General features: G+C 38.3%; 1 pseudogene; it reads left to right on the plus strand.

The window, feature by feature from the left end:
• Window positions 1-11,007, plus strand: part of LOC118557526 — a 12,680-nt pseudogene extending 1,673 nt beyond the window's left edge.
• Window positions 11,008-13,483: the final 2,476 nt, after the last annotated feature.

Below are 13,483 nucleotides of genomic sequence, written 5' to 3' on the forward strand. Positions count from 1 at the left end.
AATGGGTTCTGTTCTCACTAACTTCGGTCGCTGTTCTCTGTCTGCATTCTGCTCATAGTTTGCCTTGAATAGGCTGTTTTGTCTGTGTTTGCAAAAGTAAGAAGATAAAACAGAAGCTCTTGTGTTTTTTTCTGTTTTCCTTATCTCATAGCTCAACGGAAGAGGTCATTGCACTATTCATCTCCATAGCTTTTGTTGGGGATGCAGTGAAAGGCACTGTCAAAAGTAAGTCCAGAAAAGGTCAGAATACATTGGCCATGTTGTGAATCTGGGTGTGAAATATAGAAAATGAAAAAAACAGAAAACATTAGTTATCACAATGTAGTTTTCTGACGTACAGAGGGCCAAAAGTGTCAAAATAATAAAGTTATGGATAAAAACTTGGCATGTTTGATTATTCAAATAAAAATGTACTACATGTAAATACATAGAAAATGCATTTTCTTTCTAATATGCATTTAGATTTATGTAAATTTCAATACATCAATTTAAAATACACCTACATAATTTAATTTGAAAAACCTTGTTTAAATTGTATTTTATTTCTTGCGCTACAGTCCATCATGACAAAAACCTAAACCAATAAACAAAATAGACCCCTAGATCTGATTGTGGAAATGCGTAGGAGCTCAACGTCAGGCCAATTAAATTGTGGTTCATTATATATGCCACTCAGGACAATGAAATAATTAAAAAGACTTGAATACTTAATTAGCTATACTTTTGAAATATAACTAATACAAAATGTAATTACTATTAAAATGTCTTTAAATTGTGACCATATACATCATTTTCTGATGGATAGTAGCACAGAGTGAAATGGTTGTATGTGGAGAACATGATATTCGAACAGACACAGAGATGTTCTAGTCTTTAAACCTTTATTGTTGGAAATGACGATGATAGGAGTCAGGACAGGTAATGACTGTATCGGCTGATGAATGTTAATGGCAAAGTGACGATGGTAGGAACTGACTTGACCAGGCGATGCAGGCCGATGGCTCACCAAAGCAGGGAGAGCTGGCAGCAGCACACACAGGAACGTAGCGCAAACTAAACGAGCACACAGTCACTAGTAATCCACACTTAATGAGGACAGGCCATTTGCAGAAAACTCTAGAGTCTGGAAGACCGGGAGCAACATTCAGGCAGTGCAGACAAGACATGACGTTCTAGCAGGGAGTGGTTGAGTAAGGCAGGTATACAGGCAGTGAACCAGGTGGAACCACTTAAAGGTAATTAGTGGCAGCAGGTTAAGATGATTATGGTGCTGAGTGGTGGCTGGTAGGGGATTGAAGTGACTGCAGCGTGGAATAGGAATAATTAATACAAAATAAAACAAATACCAAAATCAATAAAAAATAGACATTTAAGTAAATTGTGTACTTAAATATGAACATTCAAATAGTTTTTTGCATAATTTTCATGTATTCAATATCTTTTCTAAAAGTTTACTTAAATAATCACATATATATGTATTTATTAAGAAATTACATATCTTATATTCGATTTTGGCAATTTGGGGCCTCCATATTGACTAAAGGCAGACATTCTTCTGATTTTTCTGTTTTAACTACAGTTTATCTCTTAGCAGAAAAAAACATTTTTACAGTTAGCTGGAAAGTAAGAAGTTACAAAAATGGAGAATAAAAACAAAATGGTTTGATATAGGGCTGCACAGTGGAGCAGTGGCTAGCACTGTTTCTATCGCAATTTGTTCAAACTATGGTTTTTTTTCTCTCCATGTGTTTGCCCACAGTTTTTGAACACTTCTACCATGGGCCAACACTGGCAACCACGAACAGCACAGTGGTGCTTCAGCAGATTAATGAGATTCTGGAGAAGATCGAGAACCAGACAACAACCGTGCCACAGTATAACACGTCACATCAAACAGAGAAAATGTTAGTGTTCTTGCCGGAGACACTGGTGGAATGCACCAGAGAAAGGCCCATTCTCTGTCTGCTGCTCATGTTAGGGACTTTGTGGCTGGGCTACGCACTCTACCTCATCAAGAGGAGGTATGGTTTGACCACACACTGGCTTATATTTCTCATGTTTGATAAAATTATTCACTGATGGCCTCTTTTAACTTTGCATAAAATATACTAAAACCTCATACTTAGTTTCTCCTTAATAGGAATACCAAACTATTGCATATCTGGCTTGGATTTCAATGGTGTAGAAAGCTACTTTATTTTATATTTATATGAATAACATTCAAGTAGTGCCTAAAGCAGTTGACACTTCAACATATGCAAAATGTTCTCATTATGTAAGTATGGCCATATACTTCAATTTTACATTCATAAGACCACCCAAAATGTATCCAGGTATTAATATTTCAAAATTAATTGAGATTTCCTTTTTGGAGCTAGAACTTCTTTCTTGATGAGTGGCATTTATATCCACATTTGCATTTTGGGGTTTGTTTCGCGTGTTTTCCACTAAAAACATATTAAGTTCTGGGACATAGAGCCTGTCTCATCCTTACAATGGTATTTTTGCTAGACACTGGAATTGCAAAAATGCATCATAAAAGCTATCCTGGTAAACATCTATAACCTGGGGTGAAAAGCATAAAGGATGGCTTACAAGACAGAACTGCTCTCTCTAGAGCAGTGTTTTCTCAACCCTCTTCCTCAGGGCCCACTGTCCTTCATGCTAGATGTGCCTCCTCTCCAGCACACCTGATTTGAATGATAGCATCATCGCCTGCATGCTATTAGGTGCGGCAGAACCCTGTTAATCACCTATTCATTTAAGTCATGTGTGTGGCAGACGAGGAAAACACCTAAACATGCAGGACAGTGAGCCTTAAGGAACAGGTCTGAGAAGAAACGCTGATTTAAAGTCAGTGCAACATTCCTCTTTAATAGAAATCAACGACTTCGGGCATTAATGTTTAAAAAAAGAGTGCACCACCCCTTAAATACCTCCTAAGTAAAAGCCAATATTTCATTCGTGTTGCACATCAGTTTAGGCTGACATGAGAACAGGAGGAGGGGAGCATTACGTCAGCTGTTTCTTTCAGTTCAAAGCATCTCTTTTTGCTCATGTCAGGATAGTAAATAGTCAAACTTTAATTTCAGCTTCCTTCTGAATAATAATCTGAGGCAACTTGAAAGAATCCTCATACAATTGTAATATATTTAAGCATTTAGTACAACCTTAGTTGTGCAACATTGCTTTCCAACTCTCCATCTGGGGAAGTTTGAAGAGCATCTGTTAGAGATCATTATGGTGCATTAAATCACTAAACACATTTACACATTTGTTCTGTCCAGCAGGGACGTTTTAGTGAAAAAGTACTTTGGGTTGTACACAAGTGGATTTTTGTGACACCCTGCTTTTTGATACAAAAAATATGTAGTCACACATCCCAGGATTCAGATATACATGACCTACATGGAAATGTTATGTTCATTACATTTACTGCCATTCATGACTTCACATATTTTGTTGTTCTCATTAATAAACAGTAAGTTTAGCAGGCAACCAGTGTGATGCTTCTCGTATAACAGACTGCATAAAAGTTTGTAGAAACTATGTGATGCTTTCTTCCCCATGCAGCCCATATCTGAACGGTAAAATCAGAGAGGTGGTGTCCTGACTGTGCTTTACCTATCTCCGTGGTGATATTCTCCTTCATTGGCTCCTATCTTTTCATTGACATACAGCGTGAGTACAGATCCGTCGAATCAAAGCATTGATAGAAGATTACCCTTGAGGTTTACACTTGCAACCTTGGCACATAACACCTTTTGTGATTCAACGCTTCTGTGGCTTTTGATATATTCAAAAGGCAAGATATTAATGTTCGTAAAACAATGCCTGCATGCAAGAAAGGATCCTGGTTTTAATTTCCTATTTTATCATGAGCTATGTGTGCTGTGAATGTGTTGATAATATATTTTCTCTCCTGTTAGTTCCTGTTTTCAGTGTCCATGATGGTCCAATCTTCAAGTAACCTGCATTTGAAAAGCTGTCAGGACTGACGGCTCTTAGCGCGGTCGGACTAGGTTTCCTCCTTGCGCTGCTAATCTTTATCGACCAGAACATCGTTATCTCACTGACACACGTACCAGAACACAAGTAAGGCCCCACTTTTATGTTTGAATACAGTGGACAAGACAAGAAAGTGTGACATAAATTATGCCCAATCTCATTCGTAATAGCTTCTGATTTAGAACTAAAGGACTGCTGCTTCTAGACTGCCGAACAAGTGTGTGTGTGTGTATGCACATTTTCATTCACCAGGTTGTTAAAAGGTACAGCGTTCCACTGGGACTTAATGCTGACTGGCTTCATCAACATCCTCATGTCCTGTCTGGGGTTGCCATGGATGCACGCTGCCTTTCCTCATTCCTCCCTCATACACGCCCGTCAGCTTGCCAAAGGGAACAGCATGTAGAAAACGGACCACCTCTACACAACGTGAGTAAAGTTAAAATAAGACCCCCCCCCACACCAAAAAAAAAAACATAAACAAATAATAATATTAGTAGGCAGTCCAAATCCTTTCAAACCCTCTCCATATGTAACAGTTCTGCTAATTTTATTAGCGCTCTCAAGCAAGCTGAGATACAGATTCTTTTCAATTATATAAAAGCCCTTCATAATCAAACTCCATCATATATCAGAGCTCTGATTACCCCGTATGTTCCTAACAGAGCACTTCGCTCTCAGACCGCAGGTCTGCTGGTGTTCCTAGAGTCTCTAAAAGTAGAATGGGAGGCAGATCCTTTAGCTATCAGGCTCCTCTCCTGTGGAACCAACTCCCAGTTTTGGTCCGTGAGGCAGACACCCCGTCTACTTTTAAGACTAGGCTTAAAACTTTTCTTTTTGACAAAAATTATAACTAGTGACTCATGTTACTCTCAGCTACCTTTATAGTTTTACTGCTATAGGCTTAGGTTACTGGAGTATATCAGGATCTAATTTCTCACTATATTGAGTTCTACTGTTCTTCAATTATGCATTATGTGTTGTCATTTCTGCTTTAACTTTATGTTCTCTCTCTTTTCTCTTCATAGTAGGTACACCTGGTCTGTGCGTTCTGTTAACTGTGACATCATCCAGAGTAAGACGGCTCACCCGCTACTACCATCTAATGTAGAACAGATTACTAGATCAATGTGTGCTTCTGTGCTTTTTTTGTTCTCTTGTTGTGTCTCTGTTCTGTCTTCTGTAACCCCCAGTCGGTCGAGGGCAGATGACCGTTCATACTGAGCCCGGTTCTGCCGGAGGTTTTTTTCCCGTTAATGGGTGGTTTTCTTCCCACTGTCGCTTCATGCTTGCTCAGTATGAGGGATTGCAGCAAAGCCATGTACAATGCAGATGACTCTTCCTGTGGCTCGACGGTTCCCCAGGAGTGAATGCTGCTTGTCGGGACTTTGATGCAATCAACTGGTTTCCTTATATAGGACATTTTTGACCAATCTGTATAATCTGACCCAATCTGTATAATATGATTGAACTTGACTTTGTAAAGTGCCTTGAGATGACATGTTTCATGATTTGGCGCTATATAAATAAAATTGAATTGAATTGAATGAATTGAAAATGGTATAAACATTGTACTTGTACTTGACATTGGTTTGTACTTGAATAGTCCAACGATCCCCAAAGCACTTACACTGCAGTCAGTAGAGTTACATCGACACCCTGTGGTGGTGGTGGTGGTGGTGAGCCATGTTTATAGCCACAGCTGCCCTGGGCCAGACTGACAGAAGCAGGGTTGCCATACACCCTCTTAGCCAAGGACACAACAACTGAGTGGGTCAGAGCAGGGGATTGACGGTTACAGGGCGAGCTCCCTAACTCTTGTGTCCAAAATGCATAAATAAAACATTATGGATAAAATTGATTTAGGGTCTCGGACCCCTCTACCAGACCAAAGTTTTTTGAGGGCCTAACAGATTTTCTTCCAGGATTGCCTTCTATTTAGCTCTGTCCTTCTTTGCAGAAAATCCCTCCCTGCTTAAGAAAATAAACCCTACAGGAGGACAGTGCCCCCACCACCACTTCCCTCTGGGGATTGTGTGTCCAGGATGATATGCAGTTGTTACAGTTACGCCTTTTCCCCAAATATTGTGTTGGTTTAATCTCACCAAAGCGTGTTCTGCCACATCTTTCTTAGCATCTCCTACATGACTTGTGCCAAACTGCAAGCTAGATTTCTAAAAGCCCTTCTTTAACAACTGCATTTTTTTGTCACTCTAAAGGTTGAATTTATTAAGTGGTGCAACTAGTCGTCATTGTTTGACAAATTCTCCCAACTGAGCAGCATATCTCTGCAGCTCTTCTAGAAGAACTGTGGCCCTCTTAAGTTTTTTTTTTTCTCTGATTAATGAATCTACTTGCCTGGCCTGTCAAATAAGGTGCAAGGAAGTCTTGGCAGGTTTGCTGTTGTGCTAAACCTTTTCATTTTCCAATGATGGATTTTACAGTGCTCTATAAGGTGTCTAAAGCCTGGAATATTATTTACTCCTGTTAAAACCTCTCCAGAATCCATTCTTTCTATAAGTTAGATTTGTTGAATTGCACTTTATGATGAAAAGCCCTGGATTTAAAGTGGCCTTATTACAACAATACAAGGCAATGCAAGTGTATTTATAAAGCACTTTTCAGTAACAAGATGATTCAAAGTGCTGTATATGAACCAAAAAAAAACAGAGGAAATAAAAGCAATACAGAGACAGAGGGAACCATTACAGAGGCAAACACAAGGCGTTGGAATACTAGCAGCAGGTCAGATTGTATAAGACAAGTTGGACTACAAACTTCAACATTAACATTTAAAGTCAACTCTAGACAAATGAACACTTTCACAATTTTCTGTAAAAGTGAGTTTTTTTTCCAGATAGTGCGAAAAAAAACTAAATGCTGCTTCTGTGTCTGGTTGTGGTTCTGGGTAATGAAGAATAGATGTGAGCCAGAAGACCTTAGTGGTCTAGAGGGCTGATACAGACCACTAAGTATGTAGTGTATTTAGGTACTAAGCCATTCAGTGATTTATAGACTAACAGAGGTATTTTAAAAGTCTATTCTCCAAGATACAGGGAGCCGGTGTAAGGACCTTAGAACTGGGCCAATGTGCTCTACTTTCTTAGTTGACAACATCGACAAATAACTAACTTCACTAGTTAGTCCACAGACTGCAAAGAATTGGCCCAGTTAAATAAAGGGCTGCTGCTGTTATGGTGAAGTCTTTCAATCATCTTTACAATTAAAATAGTGATGTTGTATGCTACATTTTTATATTGAAGAAGGCTGAAAATCCTTCAACATGTATTTTTCTCAATAATAGTCTATTGAGGCCAGAATTTATCTGATAGACTTCTGTGATTTTTGTTTGTTTATGATTATTTATTATTGGTTTAGAGCAGTTACAAAACTTAAAAATCCTGTTTATGATTTTATTTCTCCAACAGGATTCAATCAGAAATTTGCTTATTTTCTTAGAGGATATTTTTTTTAAAAAAATTGTTCTAACAAATGGAACAAATCCCTTTTTAATCCTCATTCTAAAATTTCCTTTCACGTTAAAACTGCCACTATTTTCCATTTTAATTCGGTCACCACTAAAACGAGACACCCACTGCTATAAACCAAGATGAGCGTTGGTGTTCTGATGAAACTGGTTCTTTTTTTGCTCCCTTTCTGTCCTAATAGGATCGTCAGCGTCAAAGAGACGCGTCTGACCTCACTTGCAGCAAACATCCTGATCGGCCTGTCTGCATTCATGCTACCCATTCCTCTCCAGTGGATCCCCAAACCTGTCCTCTATGGCCTCTTCCTTTACATTGCAGCCACTTCGCTTGATGGGAATCAGATGGTGGATCGCATGACCCTGCTGCTTAAGGAGCAGGTGAGCATAAATACCATGCAAACGGTTTGGTTCACCTGCTGTGTACATAATTACTACTAAGATCATGACAAGTACTTCGACTCAAAAATAGTGTATAAAAAAGTAAGGTAACAACAAAAAAGAAAAAAAATACATAAACTCTTTTAAACTATAAAGATATTAAAACTTAGATGAAAATTTACAAGAACTGCATTTTCTGGTTATGATGATAATAACGATGTGAAGACAAGAGACATTCACATCATACCCAGCATGTCAGCTTCTCGTGCTATAACAAAGACTTTTAATTTTAATGAGGCATTTCATGTTTGTGAAATAACCGAATCATTGTGAGACAAAATCAGCGGGATTTTCATATGGGTGTTGTGGCTCATCGCCCAGGACAGCCTTGGTGAAACAACTGTTTGAAAAGTATCAGTCACTGCACTCCAAAGTAAATTTTCATTGCTTTTTTTTTTTGCATGTTCCCAGCTCTCTACACAATATAAGCACTGTAGGAAATATGAATTAAACTGTAAATGGCTGAACTTTAATTTTGGGTCCAAAGTGTAAAATGCTTACACTGGTCAAACTATAATTGGATTCTTAAGTAAACTGGTGAACTGTTTCCATATAGCACCCTTCACAGTTCAAAAACCACAAAAAATGCTTTACAGTAACAAGCAAAATATACAAAATAAATACATCATCCATGTAAAATAAGTAGTTAAAAGCCAGTCTTAATGAAGGAGTATTTAGCTGCTTCCTAAAAGAATTGCTGATCTTAACGTTGATGCTCAGATTAAATCTGTGGTCAGGTCAAGCTTTTTCTAACTGAGGCAGCTGACCAAAGTAAAACCATTCCTGTCACAACTTTATTTTGAAATTTTAATCTTTGCTTTTATCACAACTCATTTGAAACTTTAGTGGCTGGAATACAGCCGGTCCAAATGCTGCTGCTCGTCTTTTGGCTGCAACCAAAAAAAACGAGAGCACGTTTCTCCCACTTTTAGCAGCAGTTTATTGGCTTTATCTGCCGCTTCTCTCTCTCTCTCGCTCTAGGTCGGCAGATCAATTTTTATTAGTCGTTCCAAAGCAAAAGTGGGAAGAGAACGTCCTAGAATGTCATCAAAAACAAAACTCTGGAACAAATTATCTTTACATATCAGACTTTTTTTTTAACCCAGTTTGACATGTTGGCTTTTGAGGTTTTATTGTTTGTTTTTGAGTATCTGCTCTTTATTTCCTTTTTTATTGTGCCTGTTACTTTTACTGTTTTCATTCCGTTATGTTTTCAATCACCAGTTTTTTGGGGTGTAAAGCCCTTCAGCCAACTAAGTGGTATCTTAATGTGCTAGATAAACAAAGTGGAGTTGAGCTGAGAATCAACAGAATCTAAACAGCGCAAAGACCGAGGCTACATATTCCACATGCTTGGTGCTGCGACTCGAATGGATGTATCCCCTCTGGTCTTTAAACTTGTTTGAGAAACTATTAACAGCTTTTGACCGGATGATCTCTGACAGTGAGAAGAGGCATAGACTTCTAGAACGCTAGAGATATATGCAGGGGCTAGACCACAGAAAAAAAAGGAAGTAAACCAATAACTAAATTAAAGAGATTAAACTGGAGTAATGTATTCTCTTTTGAGTGTTGGTTAAAATATTTACTGTGGCCTTCAGAGTTAATTTGAAATACATTTTGAAACATGTCAAACCTTGATACTATTTGCGAAAAAAACACCAACAAAGCAACGCTTTAAGGACATTATGCCAACCTTAAACTTGGGGCACCATTCAAAAATGTACTGTTGCCAGACATGTCAATATATTCCCTATTCAAATAGTACAGCAGTGATACACTCTGTTGAAAGACATTTTCACTTTCAAAAAAAGTTTCCAAACTTTTAGAGACGAAAATTTAAACAATCTCTCCTATCATCTGTTTTTTTTGTGGTGGTTCTAGCATGAACGCCGCCCTGGGTGAGCACCTCCTTTTGTATGTAATTGACAACGACATAAAAATCAAAATCCAGGAAATAATCTTAAATGTATGGTGCGGGAAAATGTGCAGCCCTAGTCAGGTAATGGGCTGTCTCTAATGTCAGCACTGAACAGCAAATGCAATACAGCGGGGTGCCTACCTACCAATAACTACACATAGAAATAAGCAAAACAGAACTCATTTATGGAGCAAATAAGACGTAAAAAACATTATCCTTTATTCATTTTTAAATATGGTGGCATGTGTGCACCCCTTCTAATGCCAACCTGGGCAACTGCCCTTATAGAAATGAACTGATAAAGTAATTAAAAAGCATATATTAACCTTCTGATTCACCTCCTGTCTGTCTAGACATCTTATCCTCCCACCCACTACATACGCCGTGTGCCTCAGAGAAAAGTGCACTACTTTACAGCTCTGCAGATGATCCAGCTGATCATCCTGTGTGCATTTGGGATGTATCCTCTCCCCTACATGAAGATGGTGTTTCCGCTGCTGATGATCCTGCTGGTCCCCATCAGGTGAGCTACTCACAGCCAGAAGGGGAGGGGGGGGGGGGGGGGCTCTAAAAAGCCTCTGGTTGAGCTTGAAATCCAGCTTGCTCAATGCTTTGATTTGACCCTTAAAATATGAGCCACAATTACTGCAGTTGTGGAATAAGTCTTTATTTTTTAGAAGAAAAGGTTACCAGAATAAAAATATACTATACAATTAAATAGACAAGAACAGGAATCAGGGTTTTGGACTTTACATCAGACTGAACCTATGCATTACTGTGCAATGCTATTTTATGAGGAGGAATTACTGACAACACATTCTAGTGGTGTTATGGGTTGCCTTCACATTGTTTATTTAGGCTGCAGTTGCTCAGCGTGAGAAGCTGTTTCCTTTTTTTTTTTTTTTTTTTTTTTTTTTTTGAAATCCATGTAAGATGTTGTGCTTTGTATCCCAGGACCAACGTGCTTCCCAGAGTGATTGATGCCAAATATCTGGACATCATGGATTCGCAGTACATGTAGAGCAACTGGACAACCTTGTGAAACGATTGAAAAGAGAAAGGAACAGACTGAAAGGTTAATTACTGTGTTTGTAACCACAACATGCTCACAAGATTTCTCCTGAAGCACTTTCTGGTGACAGGTCTGCCACTTATAGATAGACATCCTGCACTTGAAATAAGATGATGGAGATGAATTGTTCCTATTTTAAGTGGAAAAATCTTATTCCATTGGCAAATAGTCTTATTTACCTGCTCAAATCAAGGACAAATACAGTAATTTCAAGAAAATTTTACTTATTTTTAGTTCTGTTTTTGCAGTGTGTAACTGGCTTCAGTATTAAACATTTATAGGTAGACGTAAAGAACACATCTGCATGCAGACAAATCTGTGAGAAACCTATGATGAGCCAGTGTATGTCTTTATCATTTTTTTAAGTAAATAAAAATGTTGATTGTTTAATTCAAGTATTGTGTTTTTCAAAGGAGAGCCACTGCTGCGTAGATTCACATGCTGATAAGGCAACATCTCGACACGTAAAAATGATCACCTCTCTTAAGCAAATGTTCCTTTTACTAGATAGTTGTGAAAACTTTCATTCTGAGTCACATAATGTGCTGTATGTTGTCATGACTGTATGATATGCCAAAGCAGCTTAATGTGGGGTCAAATAAACCCTTTTTAACAGAACTGGTTTAACACAGTTTTTCACAGAGAAAAATATGTACCGACTCTTTCATTGCCACATGGGCTTTAGGGCGATCACAGTAATGTCACACAGCAGGGTTCCCACAGCTTAGAGGAAGACTGCTGAAAGTATTTTGATTTGAAATGCCACCAATAGATGGCAGTGGAGGTTCACACCCCAGATGCTAAAATTCCACCCCTCACTGTGTGTACCCACTATTGTATTACAGAAAAAAAGAACATATTCATGTACGCCTTCATCTTGTAAAAGAAATGATAATGGAGTTATGACCACCCAGTTATTAAACATGAGTGGCTTCCCAAGGTCACTGGGTTTGTATAATCAAACATCCAATTTGTTTCATGTATATATTTTTCTTGCATAGCCTCTTTTGTAAACCAACACCTGCTTTATTTGTCTGTTTTCATCAAAACCTTCATTCTCATAACAGCCCCTGTTTTCTGCTTTAACAGTCTGCTCAGTGTATATTCTCTCTGTCTCTCTCTTTCTCTCTCTCTCTCTGTCTCTCTTTCTCTCTCTCTTTCTACAAGACAAACACGTGACTGATGTGAACTTGTTCCAACCATAATGTGGGTTTACATTTGTTTGTTTTTTTGTAGAGACGGGTGACAGTAAGTGTTTGCTCTGATTTAATGGATCTGTTATTTTAAAATGGGTTTTGTCTTTGTTGAAAGAAAAATATCTAGTTTTACAATAAGTCAACATATTATTGAATTCTGTATCCACGCTTAAAATGCCAAACGATAACAAGAATGTGAAATCCTAATATTCACATTTTGAAGAAAATATGACATTACTTGAAAATCTATTAAATCCTGATCTGATTTGAAGAAGAACCTGAAGGTCATGGCAACATCTTTAAAAAGTTGGAATGACTTTGTGTTGCATTTTTCTTCTGTCATGTAGAGTTAAAAAAACAATTATATCCCCACTACGGCTTCATCCAAAGTATCATGGGTTCAGCCATCTGCTTTATAATATTATATATGACCTTTATTTTACCAGGTTGAGGTTGAAATATAAAATTGTGTAAACAGGTCAGTTTTGTACACACAAGGACTCATAGCCACTTTGTACTAACCCTTACTTATTAACACCTCTGGCAGATTTAAACATATTCTTATTCAACCAATAAGCTTGTTTCTGATAGGCAATAAGAGAAGACACTCTCAAAGGTTACCAAAAACAGAAAAAGGTGTAAATCTTTTTTGTTCGCTTGTATTAAAACGTGTCAAAAATTATTTACACATATAACTCTAAACATCCAATGGACAAATCTGTAATGGCATTACAGCAATCAACACTTTATTATATTTGCTGAACAGCTTTTTGAACAATTTCATTTATTTACGGTTATGAGCTCCAGGACTTTTTGGCTGGAAGGCCTCTTTGCCATCACCCTCATTTTTAGCCCTTTCACAAAACATTTCCATCACAAATCAGCAAAGATGAGCTTTCCATGATCTCACGTTGACCATTCATAAATCACATTTCTTTTGCTGCATGGATTTGAGATCATAGAAAAAGGATCCAACTGTCCAGGCGGCAGGAATAGTTCTGTTCTTCAGCCTTTATCTTCTGGGTTCCCACATCTCCCCATTGTCAGACTGCTGAAAGCCTAAGTGTGAGTTGATGTGCAGCATTCTTTGCCTGCCATGTCTGATCTTGACCAAGTTCTCGTTTTTTCTTGGATTTCCTTGCCTCACCTTGCCCTTGCATGGACACTTCATCAGCTTTTGTTTTTCTGGACACTGACCTGGACTGTTTCACGACCACAAACCTAGCCAAGCCTTTTGGATCTGTCAGCTATCTAAGCCGGCTTCATGCACTGCTCTCTAACCTCAGTCCTGTCTCCTGTTCACCTCCCGCTGTGAGCAGCCCACTCTTCGCCTCACCACATTTCTGCAGAGGTTTACATGC

This window comes from Fundulus heteroclitus, chromosome 23, assembly GCF_011125445.2.
Source record: "Fundulus heteroclitus isolate FHET01 chromosome 23, MU-UCD_Fhet_4.1, whole genome shotgun sequence".
Classification (NCBI taxonomy): Eukaryota; Metazoa; Chordata; class Actinopteri; order Cyprinodontiformes; family Fundulidae; genus Fundulus; species Fundulus heteroclitus.